Source organism: Aulostomus chinensis, chromosome 6 (assembly GCF_037954235.1).
Source record: "Aulostomus chinensis isolate RoL2024-O1b breed Wild chromosome 6, RoL_Achi_v1.0, whole genome shotgun sequence".
NCBI classification, from domain to species: domain Eukaryota; kingdom Metazoa; phylum Chordata; class Actinopteri; order Syngnathiformes; family Aulostomidae; genus Aulostomus; species Aulostomus chinensis.
The window spans coordinates 14,425,583-14,445,000 of record NC_141325.1 but is presented as its reverse complement, the minus strand read 5'-3'; the positions used below and the strand labels follow the sequence as shown (position 1 = coordinate 14,445,000).

Here is a 19,418-nt window from a genome sequence, read left to right as displayed (position 1 = left end):
ATTTTGCCAACCTCTTCAGGAGTTGCCATTGTCATGCTAAGCAAACAGTTGCTTCTCCCTGATGGTACACCAAAACCACACCTATCTCTTTCTGATTGGAAATCCCCCTTCACCTCAAACAGAACGTAGCTTAACTGTTACAACTGAACAAATGCCGTTGTTGTAGTGGTTACAATGTTAAGAACCCTTGAAAGGCGTGCAACGAGTACAATGAGGATTAAACGGCCGCATGAGTGTTTGGCTATTAAAAGGAATAAGTAAGTAGAAGATGAACTACTGTATCTAACCTTTTCATTGATAATTGAGCCTTGAGCACCAGACACACACAAAATGTCTGGGCACGTCAGTGCGGCTCTGCCGTCTGATTTTTGTATCCCTTGTGAGAGTATGTCTCTTCCCATATTATCTTTCCTTTCATCCTCTCTCTGTCTCTCTCTCTCTCTCTCTCTCTCTCTCTCTCTCTCTCTCTCTCTCTCTCTTTCCCTGAATCCAGTTTTCAGTACTTTGTGCATGCACACAATCTCACTCTCTCATTCGATCCCTCTCACACAGAAGCCGCTACAGTGGGCTGGTAATGGGCTATTCCCTGGAATAGCGGTTGTCTGATTGCACATCAGCCCTTTTCTGACATGCACAGACCTCCCATCGAGAAATAAGCCATCTTTTCAAACGAACCCCCCACCTTGACAGCCAAATAGTCTCCTTTCTGTCCAGCTAACTGACACACACACACACACACACACACACACACACACACACACACACACACACACACACACACACACCTACTGTACACACATGTACAATGTACAATAAAAAAAACACCGCATGTACTCGTTCCCTCCCCTCCTCATTTTAGTAAGTGTGACACACACTCCCTCCATCACATACACACAATGGGACAAACACAGACCCCCCATCCGCATCTACACCAATATGCAACATGCAAATGCTTTTAAGAGAAGCTCTGCAATGGGACAAGAGTGTGTGTCTGCACCAGGGTGTGTATGTCTGCATATATAAAGGCTTTTCCCAGGCGTCGTGTCTTTGTCGTTTTTAGTTTTTCTGAGTATTTTTTCATGGCTTTAATGCTTTACCTTTTGAAAGCACACAGCTGGAAGAGTTCGAGAAGAAGGGAAACAAGGACATTTAAGAACTTTAAGAAGATGATGCTGGTGGTTATTTATAATGACTTCAAGCTGGAATCTTCAGGGTGGGTCACTAAAAAAATGGGGGTTCATTATGTAACAGAAACCATATTTCGCTTCCCCCCATCCACAATTCAAAAACAGCAGCCGTTAAAGTCATTGTTTATCAGTGAACAGATTTTTACCCTATTGTAAATGAATGTCTTTTGAGGTACACATGGTGCTGAATTATAAAATGAGAAAGGAACAGGAAAATGCTTTGGGAAATGTGTTTATTGTCCATTATTTTTAGAGTCTGACCAGCAGATAGATACTTCTGTCCTAGCGACGTGCATTACAGAGCGCAGAAGCCTATCGGACAGCTCACTGTTAGCTTAGTTGCACTAAAAAGTACGCATTTCCTCGTTGCACAGCGGGCTTTGCTGCATTAATATAACAAAGGTCGTGCTTAACATTTGCTGTGAAAAAAATAAAATTACGAGACATTCGTCTTTCAACAGAGACGTACTTGAACCAATCTACTCTGAAGTCCATTCTTGTTATCTCAGCCTCCACATCCTACAATTCCTCCTTTGTGTACAGTATATTCTGATTTCAACAAATCAGGGTCTTACTTTTTCAAGAGGTCATCCTCCATGTTCGATCTTATAACATTGGCCATAATTTATAGCAGCAGTCACTCTTCAAATTGCCAACAGACATTAAGTACAAACTGGGTTTTTGAGGTGCTAAATCATTGCGCACAGACAGGAAAGTAGTTCCAACTACGACTGAAATAAAAACGTCTCATCATTTACATCATTTTAGCTCTCACAGCAAATGTTAAACACAACCCTAGCTCTATCAGTGAAGCACAGCACATTTTGGAATAAGGTGTATTTTATCACTTTAGAGATGACATGATATTATGCTCAAACAGTAGCATTCATTGCAGCTAACAAGCCGCTAGCCGTCCAGTATGTTTCTGGAAGGTAATTAGCACACTTCTGAATCTTCGCAGCGTTCCTTTTATGATCAAATGGACATGCTGGTTGGTGAGGAGAGACGAAAAAAGTGAAGGTAATGGAAAAACAATCTAATTCATTTATTTCCAAGCATGAAGCAGAGGGTAACTTTACTGACATGTGACTGCCTATTTGTGGTACTGACTCACTGTATTGGTGCTCGCAGGGCCAGTTTTATGATTTTTAGGTTGCAGATGAATTTTTACCTTTAACTTTGCTCTTCTAAATTTGATGTCAAATTTTCCAACACGTGACCATCAGGCAAAGAGAATTAGCTCATCTGGGAGAGTGGAGGCGAGGAATGAAAGCAATTTACTTGTGACAAATAGCACGACAATAAGAAGCTGAAGAAGTGATGAGAGGGGCAAGGAGGACGGAAGGTGAAATACGAAAAAAAAAAGACAAGACCCAGCAAGTGGAAGAGAGCTACTTAACATCCCTGCAAGTTTTTAGACTCAATTAGATTGGCCTGGCTTGTCTAACTGCAGCAAAATAAAATTACACTGTGAGAGTTACCAGCTTGATCAGATATAGATGCCATTATCAAGTGAATTCCCAGCGCTCACTTTCACATACATATAATTCTGAACATCTCATTAAGTCCAACACGTCTCCACCCACACAGCCACCTTATATGACCCCCTTCTCCTCGTTACACTTACTGCTTACAGTAAAATGACACACTGTTATACATGATCTTATTAAAGAATACCATAACTCAGAAAAGGCGGTCGGCATTCATAAAAACAAGACTTGCATCCACGTTGACTGAGTTGGAATTAACGCTGTAATCACTCAAGAAAGTACAGGTGAGGTGAGCTAAGGAAAATATCAACTGCAGTATAAGACTGCAAAAATAGACTGTACTTATTCATACGGGTAAAACTATCATGTGGTTTGGACCGAAAAAAAATCCACCAAGTTCATTTCTAGATGACCCTGGAGCCACTGCCAAATTTGCTGTAATTTCAAATCCCGTTCACTTGAGAATAATTTGTCAGGTAGAGAACAACAAGTGTCATGGTGTTTCTTTTTATGTGTGACATTGAAAAGTGACTAATTTAAATGAAGAGCAGGAGGACACAGAAATGTGACAGAGAACAAACCTTCAGAAAATTACGGAACAACATTTTTGTTTTTGTTTTTTGCCACATAGCGACAACATAGCAACAACGCAGCAACACACGTTCCTTCCCATCTCTTGTTGATACCCATTTCTTTTAGAGCAGATAATTCCACTACTCTTCCATCATTACATGTAGTCAACACATGTAGCAGGAAACCTTTTACAGAGATAAAGGGGCTTGGAAAGCTTCTTGCTGTCTGTTATCAAACATGTTCAAGATTCCTCAAGAAAAAATACAAAAATAGATGCAACTAATGGGTAAAAAAATATTTTTTTTGATGATGGGTGAATTCTGACTACAGTAAGTTCTAACAATATGCACTTTTGACATGTTTAAAACATTTTGCTTTAAAAAAAAAACGAACCTTTCAGTGGCAGTGTCACAGTTAGGCAAAAGTTTTTTCTTTTCTCTCTCTCCTCAGGGAGGTAAATACACGGTTGCCCTAAAAAACAGGACGCGCAAATCACATGACTGTGCGCCGTGCCTGCGCTCATTTCCACTTTATTGTCTATTATTGCACTTAAATCCCATTGTACAGATACAAAACACACATACACACACACACACACACACACACACAAACCCCCACACACACAGTGGCAAAGGATGGACCTTTCGGTGTGGTGAAAAAATCTGGTGTAAAAGTAGAATGACACCTAGCAACAACATCAAAAAAACACATTCATTTTTCTTAATCAAAAAGTCACACAATTAATATCTGACACAGGACACCTTAACATTCACCCAAGCTGATAACCCACCTCACACACGGACACACCCTTAAACCTTTTCTCACTATCAGCTATCAGATATTGATTTAATGCAGCACTAGATATGACATCCATCTCAGCTTTTCTCCATCTACCCACAGATTTCGGTTGCTTTTATGATATTTGTCTGGGGAGGCACAGACACATCTTTTGAGATATGGGCTACTTCGCCCTGCCGGGACAAAAATTGGATTTCTTTCTTTAATTTATTTGAACAATGGCTATTTCTCCTGGAAAGAAAATGCTAGGCTATTTGTGGCAAGGCGAGCAAAGATTCAGACCATTGCACCTCCAGACTATCATGATATTTCTGTTTGAATGTATTAAGTTTTTCATTTGATAGCTTTCTCTTTTTCGCCCCTCTCCACATTTGCCGAGGTCAGAGTTCATACTTACGAGAAGAAAATAGGCTGTGCTGTATCTGTTTTTAAATTGTCTTGGTAATGGTGCCAAATGAAGCAGGGTCATGCTTTCCTATCAGTAGCCTTTCTTCCCTTAAATGACCAGTTATAGCTTTATCTTTAGAGGGAGGAGGGGTGAAGAGATGAATGAGTGTAGCTGATGTAAAAAAGGGGGAAAAAGGTTAAAAAATGTGTGGGAAGGTGCAGGAGGACGTATAAACGAGAAGAATCAAGAAATGACCTTAATAAGACAGACAAAATTGAGAAAAACAAAACCAAAACCGGAAGGGAGCAATAGTTTGGAAACAGGAAGTTGACATCGCCTCTTGGGAATTTTAGGAAATAGAAAGAATAGCAGGGACCTGATGTTAATGAAACATATCAGAGCAGAGGGAGGAGGGCCAAAGACATGACCGCCTTGCTAATGTCACAGAAACTCACTCTTGTCAACATTGTAGAACACTGAAGAGCAGAAAAAAGAGAAAAAGCGAGAATAATCTCACACAATAGTTTCATGAACGATTATAGTTGGTTGGGTGCGGTTGCTGGTTTACTCAAACTCTTTTCTGTCCCTGTTAAAGTTTTGTTTCATTGCTTGTTCAAATGCAAAAGAGTACATTTTCAGGATGTGGGTTAAAAAACAAAAAAAACAAAACACTGATTACCAATTTCTAGAACAACCACCAAAAAAAACCATCTCACTTGCACAAGTCACCACAACTCAAATGAAAACTCCTGTTGTTGCATGCATTTGTGTGGGATAAAAAAAGACAAAAAAGGACTGATTCACATTTCAACTGATTTTGTGAGGAGGTTTGATAATGTGACCAATGCATGTCAGCTCAAGAAAAAAAAGGGCAAAAAAGAAAATGTACTCATTTTGAACCAAAAAGATGGAAAAATTGGGAACAGACCCCCATCACAGGATCTCATCATGTCAGACAGGGTTGAGTTTTATAACAGACAGGCTAAAAACCCACATATTTCATTTCCCATTTGTCATTATTTATAACAATTTTGCTTTGTAACCCAACATTTCATTCTCAGTGAAAACCTTTCTGATGATAAGTTGATACTGGTTGGTAAAATACCTTCAAAAGGAGACTATATTTACAATTTTATTGAAATACAAATAAATCACAAAGACAGACCCCAAACTTATCTTCCTGGAGGAAAAGTTTCTCCTCTATTCTAAAAATAAAACTTTACCCTGGCTGTGGATGTTGAAAAATGATTTTCAAGGTATAAATTCAGACACGTGCTCTCTCACAAAAATAGATGCTTTACTCTGGATGTGCACGTGTGACTACATCATGCCGTGTGAAAATCCTGTTCACAGTGACATTTGGCGGTGTGTTTTTTTTTTATAAGTGACCTTTATTTCACTAGAAATATTTCCACTTCAGATTTAAAACCTCTTCTACAGGGGTGAAAGTTGGAAAGTTTCAACAAGAGAGCTAACAACACAACTACATCCAAACAATTTAGCAGTGTCATTCTGTTGTCAATTAATCCTGTTTTTCTTGTGAAATAATCCAGTATAAGGCAACTGACTGTAGGTCTTTTTACTACAATTTTGAGAAATATTTTGAGCAGTTTGTCCATGTGGCCAAATACTGAAACTGCTGTTAGTTTTTAGGAATTAATATGGGACATAAACAGCAAGGCAGATAATGCAATATAGAGAAAATCAGGATAAATTAGTATTATAAATTATGCAGTTGTATAAAGAGGACAAACCAACTTGCGTAGGATAAGTGGAGGCACACTTACACACAAATGTGTTGTGGCTGGTCCTTTGAGTTTCCATAGCTATACTTTTTTTTTTTGTCAAACTTGTGTCTGTAATTCAATTTAAAAAAAAAAAACTGATTACATTTTTTTAAAAACTTTTTTATCTTAGAAAATGACTATTACTGGTTATATAGTGGGTTTTTTCCACAAACACACACACACACACACACATACACACTGACAGAAACTCCAAAATGAAAGAAAAAGAGAAAGAATGAATTATTAATCATGCCATCTAATTATGGTGTGTGGCCCTGAGAGAGATATGATTCTGGGGAAATTACATCTAACAGTCATTTATCACAACAAATAGAGTGAAAAACACTGGTTAGAGAAGAAAAGAGGAGACTAGAGAGAAGAAGACGGGGTAGGAGAAGAGTGGTGATAAAAAGCCAAGTATCTGCTATCAGACTGGGCTGTTAAAATATGCTAAAGAGATGCAAGTACAGGGAATAGCCTGGAAGGGTAAAAGGAGAGTCCAAAGTAATGAATTAGGAGATCTACAAGGGAAACTAGGGCCCCTTAAGACCTCCTAAATGCCCTCTGAAACTGGGTTTACAGAGCAAGAAATGAACCCTCCACAGTGTGGGCTTCATATCGAAATAAAAGCCATAAAAGAGTTAATCAACTCGTATGTTTTCCCCTGCATTTGATTCTCCAACAGATGCTTCAGACTGCAGGTTTCTCATCTGCAACGGTGAGTTGTGACTGTATGGGTTACCAACAACACGGAGAGCTTCCGTTCACAAGAAATGATGACACTCATAAGTCCTTTGAACAAGTATTTTCCTCTACTGTCCAATGAACCATCACTTTTGGGATTCGGCCTTGCATATATTTAGCCTCGTAATAATACACACAGGGGCATCTGAGCAGCGGCATGACATGCAGGGATGGGCAAGCAGAGAGAGTGACTGAATTAGGCCAGGTATCAAATCCAGCCTGTCAGCTGTGCAGACCAAGGGCCCACTCAGGCCTTTAAAAAAATAAATAAAATAAAACACCAACTCCCAGAAGGCCGAGCTCTTCGCCTCTCCACTTCCTTTCCCTGACAGCTCAGAGGGAGGTGTGTGTGTGTGTGTGTGTGTGTGTGTGTGTGTGTGTGTGTGTGTGTGTGTGTGTGTGTGTGTTTGGGGGTGGGTGGGTGGGGGGCCTAGAGGAGGATTCAGAGAGGATGCAGGAAAGAGAGAGTGATAGAATGAAAGAAAAGATGAGTTGAGAGAGCAGAATGAAGGGTGTGTTCATACTAGCATGCATGTGAGTGTGCATGTAAAATATGTTTGTGTGTGTTTGAGGCTGTGAAAAAAGGGTTTAGCAGGCCACATGCCAAGCTCCCACCATGCCTGAAGCCCCCCTATGTCAGATGGTAAGTGGTCTGGCAGCAGTGTGAAACAAGCCCGCTGGTTCAATTCCCCTGCTCATGACGGTGACCCTGTCAATCAAGCATTCAGGGTCAAAGAGAATAGAGGAGGAGAAGAAAGTAGCAAACATAAAGGGGTAAAAAGGGCAAAGAGATTAGGGTTGAAGGGGAGAAATATATTTGAATAATAATTCATGAGGAATGGGGTGACTGAAAAACTCTTCAAACTCCATCGTTTCTACAGATTTGTGGTGTGTGTGTTTGTGTGTGTCTGTGTGTTTGTATTTATTGCAGTGGCAGCTCCTGTCTGTCCTGCATAGTTCAGCTTCCTGAGCTGTCTGTGTATGCAGAAAAAATAACACACACACACACACACACACACACACACACACACACACACACACACACACACACACACACACAGAACTAACAGAGGAAAAATAAGCCAGACTTCGCAGCTCATACACATAACAGATGGCAACACAGCAGCTGTGAGTGTCAAAACTCTTTCATACTTCCAGGAACAATTGCAGTAATGAAGTGCAAACACAAACTGACTGATCCGTTCAATCTCATATCATTCAATATATTCATTCATCTGTCATTCATTTATAGTGTTGGGAATCAGTTAAAAAAAACAAGTTAATCACGATAAAATCCTGTAATTTATTATGATTGATCACAAGACTAAAATACCAGTATTGTCGTTAAAAATATGTAGCATTCGCAAGACTAAAACAACTGGTCAAGGAATAACATATCGATTATATGTCCACTCTTTGTTCCCGAGGCCAGCAGGTACTTTTTTCTGCCATTGTGAACTGTGGATTTGATCTGTTTTATCAATCTGAAGCAACAAGTCTGCTGCGTCTTTACAAATCCCTGCAACCAAAAAATAAACTTGTAATGAATGTTATGGTGAATGTAACATTAGCTTTAGGATGAGGTTGAGCCAGAAGATTCAAGTTTAAAAAAAATTCCATCCATCCATCGTCTTCCGTTTATTCCTATTAAGGGTCGAGGTGGGGCTGGAGCCTATCCCAGCGTCAATGGGCGAGAGGCAGGTTCACCCTGGACAGGTCACCAGTCCATCTCAGGGCCAACATATAGACAGACAACCATTCACACTCACATTCACACCTACAGTCAATTTAGAGTATCAATCAGCCTCGTCCCCTCTTGATGTCTTTGGACTGTGAGAGGAAGATGGAGTACCAGAGAGAACCCACGCAGGCACGGGGAGAACATGCAGACTCCACACAGAAAGATCCTGTGCCTGAGCTGGGACTCAAACCCGGAACCGTCTTGCTGTGAGGCGACAGTGCTGACCACTGCACCACCGTGCAGCCCGTTTAAAAAATTTGATAAATAAAAGTGCAAATTTGTAATAGGAAAGTGAACTGCATTCTCCCATGGCAGAGGCTGATGTTTAGTTGATCCATCCTCCTCCTGATGAGGGATTTGTTGCCATAGACAGATGTCATGTGACATCCTCCTCTGCTCTGGTCATAATTACAACAGCCCCTAGAGGCTATCTGTCAGTTGAGAGTAAGACTAGGTAATTTTGGGGCAGTTCCATTTACAATCTATCCCGAGGCTTGTTTCCGTCCTCTAATGGTGCAGAAAAAGTGTCTCTGACAGCTACACATCTGGACGTGGTGGATGTTGTCCTATGAAATTGGGCACATTTGGACACTTGGCAACCCATTCGTAAACATTCTCATTTTATATAACTGTGCTCTGATATATATCTCTGAAAACATAAAAAAAAAACCTGATAGAATATCATCAGGCTGTTTTGACCTGCGCGAACTTCATTTCAGTAAAGTAGAGGTTGAGTCACGATGATGCAAACTCAACTCAACATATGCAGGCTGGATGTGTTGAGCACTCTGAAAACACAGGAACAGAGACAATGTCTCATCAGTAGTGGGATTTAGTGTATCCACGCCATGAGAATCAGTAATATTGCAGTATCAGTTGTGAATCTCAACTCTGTGTGTGTGTGTGTATGTGTGTGTGTGTGTGTGTGTGTGTGTGTGTGTGTGTGTGTGTGTGTGTGTGTGTGTGTGTGTGTGTGAGCGTGCGCATGCACGAGTGTGCCCAGTGTCCCTGGACAATGTTTAAAGGTTAAACTCAGGCCATTGGTTGCATACTGATTAACTTTTCAAATAGCATCATCAGTCCGATGTCCCAAAAAAAATTATATTCAGACAACCATGACTTATTCTTAATATTGGATTTTCTCCTCACCCAGAAACAAGTTCCTTTTTTTAATGGAGGACTGAAAATGAAAATGTTGATATCACAGACCCTAATTAACCCCAGCTCTCAGTCTATTAAGCTCTACTGTATGTTTTTAGGGTGTTGAACAAAGATTGTAAACAGGCTTCTGATATACACAAGTAACACCATGGGAGATATTTCAAATATAAGGAGAACATGGCATGTAACAGGACGGTAATATTCGCAGGTCGTGTGTGTCCAAGGGGTATCAAACACAGAGAAAGTAAGCTGGAACAGTGGTCATAAATAGAAGGGTGAGACAAAGACACTGACTGAATATTTGTGGTGGCAGACGGTGTTTGCGTGCAGGTTTTTAGGGGTTGTGTGAGTGTACATTTCCTTTATTCTTTTAAAATGCCTTTGGTTAAAAAAACAACAAAAAACAGAAAACACCATATGGCTTTCTTTTAATTCCCAGCCAACACATTATACAAAGTCTGCAGTCCTCAAAGTGTCTATATTTACCGTAACGCTTTTACAGGCTGTATAGTAATGGCATAGAAACACACTCCTGTGTATTGGAAGTCAGATTCTAAAGATGTTTTTTAGAATCGTGCACTTCCATATGGTGGCGGGTACCAACACAAGTGCTTTCAGACAAAGAAAGAAGTGAAATTAAATGTCAGTGTGCAAGGAGAGACAGACATGGAGAGGAATACAGAGAGGGGGGGGGGGATGAATGGCCTATCACCATAAAAGTAGCCATGTTTCTCAAGGTAGGAGCAGGGTAGCTAAAAGCCAACAGACTGAGAATGGATAATGCTGATTGAATTTATAGGACCTGCTTCCTTAGATCAATGCCTCACACGCCAACTGAGAGAAAGTGCATGTTGGAGTCATCAATACCATTGACACATCACTTCCTCCTCACTTCTGAAGAATAAGTAGCAGTGAAAAGAAATGCCAGAGTCTTTTAAAAACTTGTTTATGCAGGGATTTTGCACTGAGTATGAATGTTTCTCATCAACATTTATCTTTCTTATGTGCACCATTATCTGTTGCAGTGAGGCATTTAATTACATATACTTTTATTTTACCCATTCTTTAACTATTGGTACACAAACTCCAAGTCACACATGAACCATTTTTGTCCTCTTAAACCTGAAGGACAAGTGGCAATTATTTGGATTATGTTGCTTATTTCCTTGTTTTTATCTCAGTAATGTTTTCAGCAGTGTTTGTTTGTTTGTCTGCACACACCGCAATCACTGAACATGGTAGAGAGGTGTAGAATGGTATTAGTTTTTACAATGCTTTGCCAGAAGAATGCACTCCAAAAAATGACCTTGGATGTATTTGTAAAATAGACAAAGAAGATGGGGCAGCATGGCTCGGAGGTAGCGTGGCCGTCGTCTAGCAACCGAAAAGTCGCTGATTCGATCCACACTTCCCTAACCATGCTGAAGTATCCTTGAGCAAGATACTGAACCCCCAATTGGTCCTGATGGGATGGACTGGCAACCTGTCCAGGGTGAACCCTGCCTCTCGCCCAATGTCAGCTGGGATAGGCTCTAGCTCCAGCCCCCCCCCCCCCCCCCCCCCACACACACACACACAAGCCCTTTAACACATAAGCGGTATAAAAAATGGAATGGATGGATGGATAGACCATAGTTCTTACAGGTTTTCAGCAAATTATTTGTATTTGTTAAAAATGAACACATCAAGCATAGACTGAGTGTATTTCAATAAACCGTTTGATGGTGATTCAATCTTGGGAATGCTCTGAAGATCTAAAGATCAAATGATATCTCACAGGCTAAATTATCAGTTACGGAAATTAACTCCTCGAAAAGACATCGTGGAGCTTTCCCTGTAGATGCAGTCTGGAAACCCAACAACCCTCTTCTCTTTTATCAAGTGTAGCTTTTTAACTGACTCACCAGTATGAAGCTTAGTATCTGCAAAAGCATTATTAGTTTGGAAGAAAATCAAGAAACAAGAGTGACACACACGCACACATGCACAACACACACACGCTTTTATGCTGAGCCTAAGTGGTGAGTCCAGCACTATTAGTTACTGATGAAAAATGAGGGCATGCAGGAAGACAGCAGACAGGAGAGAAGTGAGGGTGAGTAGAGCAAAGAGAGAGAGAGAGAGAGAGAGAAGAGGAGGAAATTAGGAGGAGGGACAGAGAGCTATTTGCATCCATCCTTCCATCCATCCATCCATTTTCTATACTACTTATCCGTTAAGGGTCGTGGGGGGGGGGGGGGGGGGGTGGAGGCTATCCCAGCTGACATTGGGTGAGAAGTGGGGTAAACCCTGGATGGGTTGCCAGTCCATCGCAGGGACGAGCTATTAGCAAATCTCTGCATGTAAGAAAGAGGGGACGAGGAGCGAGGGGATGATTTAGGAGGCAAACTGGGGTACAGAGAGAGAGAGACGAGCTTTGGGGGTGGACAAGAAATTCAGGTTTAACCAGCTCGCATACCTGCAGTGTGGTGTACCCTCAATATCTTGTGATTTTAGTTATCGGCCTGTATGGAAACGTTTGACACATATCTAAGAACTGTACATGTACATGAGGAAAGAGGGATTACCAACCATGTAGGTACTACCACCAGGAAGTACCTTTGGGTAGACCTTTGCAGTGCGGATTACTGTGCCCACCAGGACGAGAAGCTGTTTTTTTGTTGTTGTTAATTTCTTTCAATGCAGAACCAGGATCAGCTGTGTAGCCAACTATCTGATATCTGATGGTTTAAAGATGCCCCCCCAACTGCCTCAGACCAGCTTTCTCTCATCACCCTACTCTTGCCCTAACCAATCACACTCCCAACACTTATAAAATCTAACCACACAACGTAGTAGCCAATTACAGGCTCCTGTGGTCATCTTTTAGGATATTTGAAACTCTTAACTTTAGCAAACAATATCTAAACCACTGTCACCGATACGACAACTGGTTCCTTAGGGGAGAGTCATGTGGAAGAAATGGGAAGTGCTGTCAGTTGGGTCAGTTCAGCCCAGAGAAGCCACCTCATACTAAAACAAAAACTCTTCTAATCTACAGTGGAAGAAAGAGTAGCGTGAGAAGGACCTTCAAGACGAGTGGGAAAAGATTAAGCGAAGACTCGATGAAGGGTGCATCAGCACTTAGGAGGCAGTTACGGCCTGGATAGGGCTAATGGAACGTAACCTGAAGACTGCTCGACTCCAGGAAAAAAGAGGTGTGTACAGATCAGTCAAAAGATTACACAGCACTTTAGAGTGCGCAAAGACAAGAATGATTAGACAAAAACTTTATACTCTCCAACCCCCTTTAAGAGCAATTGATTTATTAAAAAAAAATGCTTTTTACAGGTGTTTGTTGTAGTTGTCAGCTTACCTGATGCAAAGAAAAGTTTGCAGGAGGGGAAAAAAAGAAAGAGACAAGTTGAAGAGGATGGAGTTCACTGACCCCAGCAAGAGTGAACTGGCAAAGGCCGTGACTATCAGTTCATGATATGAATACTGTGAAATATGATACCACAGGGGGCCAAAACTGGATGGGCTGTGAGCGACCCTTGTGAAGCAGTCCTATTGTAATCAATCAGTTTTTTTTTATTTTAAAAAGTTTGGTAGTTTTGCATGTTGCAGGAAAGAGGAGAAAGTCAAAGTGGTGAAGGAGTATAAGGAGGGGAATGGAGAACAAAACAAAAACTTGAAGCAGGCAAAAGCGTATGCCGCTGCAAAATAAAAAAAAAAGACAAAGTGAGCTTGAAATCCACCCTGAAGAAAACAGCGTTCTTCCATTAATTGACTTCTAATTGCTCTTTTTGTTGCTTTTTCATGGTCACAGGAGTAAATAATAGTTCCTGCTTGTTGCGTGTCTGTGATAGACAAAAATAAAGAGGATGAGCTGGATGGACTTTAAGCAGAGCATTAAGCAGTAAATTGAAATGCTCTGAAGGTTTCCTAAAGTCTAAATGAAACCGACCCAGCCACTAGTCCTACCCCGCAAAAGCTTATTCCTCCACTCTCTCGTTTAAAATCCAGTCAACTAAAAGTGCAAGGAAACAACTGTAACAATTAGCTGATATCTGAGTGCTAATCAATCATCACTAATATTCCTTGTCATAGTACAGCAGGTTACCTTGAGAGTTAATTAGCCATACACTCACCCAGTGACCAGCATCAGTATACAGACATATTCAATAAAGTCTTTATTATATTAGTGTGAGAGCCTACGTTGTGTCCTCCATCCATTCATCCATTTTCTTCCGCTTATCCTGTTAAGGGTCATGGGGGGCTGGAGCCTATCCAAGCAGCTTTTGGGGTTCACCCTGGACAGGTCGCCAGTCCATCACAGGACCACCACATAGAGACAGACAACCATTCACACCTACAGTCAATTTAGAGTATCAATCAGCCTCGTCCCCTCTTGATGTCTTTGGACTGTGGGAGGAAGCTGGAGTACCAGAGAGAACCCACACAGGAACAGGGAGAACATGCAGACTCACACAGAAAGATCCCGTGCTGGAGCCTGGAACCTTCTTGCCGTGAGGCGACAGTGCTAACCACTGCACCACCGTGCCACCCCATGTTGTGTCCTGCTGCATAGAAAATAAGCTGCATGCAGGCATAATAGCTTTCGCTCATCGCATATTCATAGAGTTTAAGCCACATGTATAGCTGGGTTTACTTATAATAGCATTGTTAATGTTTATTTTTGATTAACAGTGAGTGTCACCATAAGCGGTAGGAAAGGTTGTGTTGACATTTGTCCTTTTTTTTTTTTTTTTGAGCAGAAGAAAAAAAAAAGTTTAAACGAGCAAACATAATAGGGTCTTTGCCTGAAGTGCCTTCAGGCTCAGGACCTACAAAAATGAGAAAGTGAGCTCCAGACGGATGACAGACAATGTCGTTCAAAAGTCAATTCAATGATATAATCTTCGTTATCTACATCGGTAATGATAGGTAATTCATCCTTGAAAATCATGGTAAGATGCACTATTTGTTGGTGATCACTTTTCTTTCATCGCTTCTCTGTTCTGTTGCATTCAGAGGGGAGGGAGAGAGAGAAAGAGAGAGAGAGAGAGCATCATGATCATTGGTGTACTTTTTTAACCCCCATGCAAGCCCACCACATGCAGATTTACTCCTACTCATGTGAACTCCATGGCTACAGCCTTGAATCTAATGATTTAGTGGGCTGTTCAGGTTCTGACATTGTGAAGTAAATCTCTGTGGATTATTTGAGATATATTTCATTTTATAAATCACATGAATACAGCACAATTTCAAACAAAGCTGAGAGGAAAAATACACTTTAATAATACAAAAAAAAATATGAAGACACCACCTGCAAAGGGGTCTGATTAACTGTAAACATTTATGAAATCATGAACAGTTATTCCTTTGCCTTGTTTGAAGACATAGGAGTACATTTTGTCATCCATCGTCATCTTCCGCTTATTCCTACACATTAAGGGTCGCGGGGGGGCTGGAGCCTATCCCAGCGTCAACGGGCGAGAGGCGGGGTTCACCCTGGACAGGGAGTACATTTTGTATGCGCTATAATTTAAATGATACTTCATATGTGCTGCAAACACTAAGAACAAATTAAATCTAAGATAAAATAGAAGATAGAAAATCCTTAACACACAAACAGTCAATAATGATTGTGAACATTTGAATGGGTCTGAGATGTAAAGAGGGAAGCAAAAGTAGAATAAAAAAGAATACAAAAGAAGTTTAAAAGGGGCACTAGTGTGTGTGACAGAAAAAGTAGGAGACTTAATCTCCCGTGAACTCATAAGTACGGGTTTCAAAGGTTGAACAAGCATGTGTCTGTGTGCATGTGACAGAGATAGAGAAAATATAGGAGAATAAATCTTCCGTGAACCTTCAAATCAAAGTACAAAGGTGGAACAAGTACGTGCTTGTGCATAAGAATATGTGTACTTGTGTGTCTCACAAGTACAAGTATTCTATAACACACACACACACACACACACACAGATGCAAAAAAAAAGAGAGAAAAAAAAGTTAGAGACGCTCAGTCAGGATAACATTTGATTAATCCAGGACATGTGCCTTGCTCAAGGGCATAGCAACAAAACACCTCAGCGTGACGGATTAAAAGTATCAACCTAAATCCTCTTTTCATCACAAAGGCCTTAAATTGTCAGCGTTAAAGGTGTAGTGGCACCATTGTTTCTTTATCTTTTACTCTCTCATCTTGTAGAAGTTTTTCCTTACTCTTGAAAAAAAAAATTCCAAGACGAAAAACTTTATTGCTGTTACTAACGAAGAAATAGAATATTTCAGAAGCCCACAGAGAGTGAGCTGGAAAAAAATATGACGATTTTTATGGAGCAACATTGGTAATCATAGATGCTTCTGCACAGGGTTTTGTGATTTGTATTTCCATGAAGTCACTAACTTGCAGCCGCTCTCCGTGGCATGTATACAAATTCTGGATCAGGACTGCAAAAAGGAAAATAGCTCATGACCTAAGAGCAGGGACGTACACTCAACACAGGGGCTCAAAAATAGTGGTCTAAAATAGTGGTGTACACGTGTGGTGATGATCAAGCGGCGGATCAGGTGATCAAAAATGACAAAGCAGGATGTGATCAAACTGTCAGCGAGAACGTCAAGAGGGACGTACAGAAGGGTGTCGGCGTACAGACCCCTTGATACACAAATGTAACTCTTTCTCCAACAGCACCTGGTTTTGAAAGGTTTCAGTCAGCCCCAAGCATTTCTGACCCAATAATCACTCATCAAAACACAAAGAATATTCTTCGATGAATATGTGAACATGAAAAATATCAAAACAAACAGATTCTTATCTTTAAAAAAAAAAAATCTCGTTTGACTTTGTCTTTACTTGTTTTATGAGCGCTTTAAAACAGCGTGGCTAATGGTAGAAACATGATTCGCGTCTCAGTATTTTTCCTCGTCAAAGTGCTCGTCTGCACACGGTTTCAGTGACCTTAGGTGCCAACCGCAATCATTTCCTCAGGTTTATCAGGTGATGTGTGACAACACTGAAAACATGGATTGCCGAACAACCTCATCAGTGGCGGGGAAGTGTTTCACAAATGATGGAAAATCTGTGATTGAGAAAGAGTTCATGCACAGGAACATGTATGATGATATGTGATATGTGCTCTATTTTATCAATAACAGACCTGAATGCTTGACCTAGACTGTGAGGAGAGCCGGTGGCTCTCTTGTACGTTGAGGGACATTTTGCTGGCAAGTCTGCTTGTCCTTGTTAGAGGGAAGAGTCAGTGCAAATCAATACAAAGTTGTTGAGTGATCACCTTTTCCTTTGATGAAAGATATCTACCCTGATGGGTGTGGTCTCTTCCAGGATAACAATGCCCCCATTCTTAGGGCTTTTTTGTAAAATGGTATATAATGTGTTGTGTAGCATTACAGAGACTATTAGAATATATGTAGAGGTGCATTAAAGCTGTGCTGATAGCTACTAAAACACTTTATCACTTTGATTCATCACTCTGTGGTATGGTGGCTGAATTGAAAATTCAAGTATTAATCCTGCAGATATGATATGAGGGGTGTGTGTGCTTGTGTGTAGGTACACGCTCCGATCACGTCTACCCTATCCTGAAATCATTTTACTTTGAAGCACTGTTTTACTTTATCTTATTTCCTGTCTGACCTGCCTCCCCCCCCCCCCCCCCCCATCTAACTAAAAGCACATTATCAGCCACTTAGCTCTATTTAACATAGCATTGATTAACAATGAACCGGCACAAAATGTCAGCAAATGCTCCAGTTGATGCCCTTTTTGTTAGCTTCCATGCTAATGTCCCTGGCCATTTGTTGGGCCATGCTAATGTGGTAATCAGAGCAGAAGCAATATTTAGCCTTAGGGCCTCAGTTTTGGCCCCACTCTGGCCTGCTGCCAACTAGCTGTGGTCATACATTTTAATGGACCCATGAGTACAAAGTAATTTGAGGGGACATTACCTTGCATTAAATTCTGTGGCAGGTCGCCTTCATCTTAATCAAAAGAGTCAAAACCAACTCTGCCATCAAGAAGTTGGTGACAAAGGGACAAACTCTTGAGACAACACACGCACAGAGCAGGACGATCTTAGTAGGGCTTAAAACCCTACACTACACTTTGTACTATCATGACAGTGAAACTTGGACGATTAAAGTTTTCTTTTCATCTTTTAATAAATAAGAGATTATCCCTTGATAGTTACAAAACAGAAAAAAAAACAATTAAAATTGAGCTCATTTACTAGAGTAAAATACTGCGCTGACATAAATTATGACACATAAAGGTTGCTGAAAAGTTACAATGTGAAATGTGTGAACTAGGATTTCTAGCTCGCGGTTGTGTGCTTCCGCCAACGTCAACACCAAAATCCATCCTTGAGTCCAAGGAAGCATTTGTTGTGAATAATTGTTCTTCAGATAATTAAATCATGAGAATGGGATGAACAGACAACCTAAAAACTGTAGCAGAAGTATAAAAATACACTATATGAAGTATTAGAGGTGTGGCAGAGTCAGAGATAGTTGACGTACATACATTTTTCAAACTGTGTCACCTGCCTGCTTGCCTCCCGCAGTAAAAGTTTCTCATTGCTCTTTTAAAGGCTTGATTAGTCATGATGCGCGCTTGAGACACACTGTTCTAACTACACGCATCTGTTTTGTCTATGTGTGCATTCACACACATGACTTGCATCCGACAGCATATAAGCGCCATCGTACATAGGTGTTATACAGAATGTGTTTGGTGACATGGAAGAGATTCACCATGAAGATGGCTTGGGGTTAACTTCCACTGGCCTCTATGGTTCACATCTTGTTGACTTTATGCCCAGTATGTGAAAACATATGTACAGGACATATGCACATAGGGACGCACTCTGAAAAATGTTCATGTGTCACGCATTAAAAAAAAAAAAAAAAGACTTGAGTGTACGAAAATATACAAACCCACAGAACAACCTTGGATGGAAAACCATCCTCTTGAGGGAGCATTCCTGCTCTGTTAGTGCACAGATCTGATCCATGAGGGGAAAAGCCTCCTCACGAACATACGCCTCTACTCTGAGGTCATACATGCAGTCTTGTGAACACGCTCGCTCGTCAAGCGCAGTTTTGACAACTCGTAGTATGTGTGTCTGAGTTTGGAAGCAGGCAACAAATTATTGTACTTACTTTAGGGTTCCCGTTAGTACCGGTTGGAAGTGGAGCTGATAAGACCCGTGTCTACTGCAGGGTCATTTGACGCAGGACTGAATGACGATTCTAATTGTTCACATCACAAAAAAAGTTAGGTGTTAGCAGATTTGGGGTTTTTTTTTTTTAATGCCAGAGGAGCTTACTTGAACACGCGTTTAAATCGAGTGCTGTGTTTTACAGGCCTGAGAACTCTCAAGAAGAAAAAAAATGTACGAATTGTCCCAAGCGTGAGATTTTTGCTGATCACTTTTGGATAATTTCACAGCTAAGAAAAACCTTGACACCTTGAATTTCCGGTGAGCTTCCTGCTGCAGTTCCCACATCCACTAGTGGATTTTACCGGGTTGACTCTCTTTT

General features: G+C 40.8%; 1 protein-coding gene across 1 annotated transcript in view; it reads right to left on the bottom strand.

Moving 5' to 3' along the window:
- Positions 1-19,418, bottom strand: part of LOC147260219 (transmembrane protein 132D) — a 249,500-nt gene that overhangs the window by 70,187 nt on the left and 159,895 nt on the right.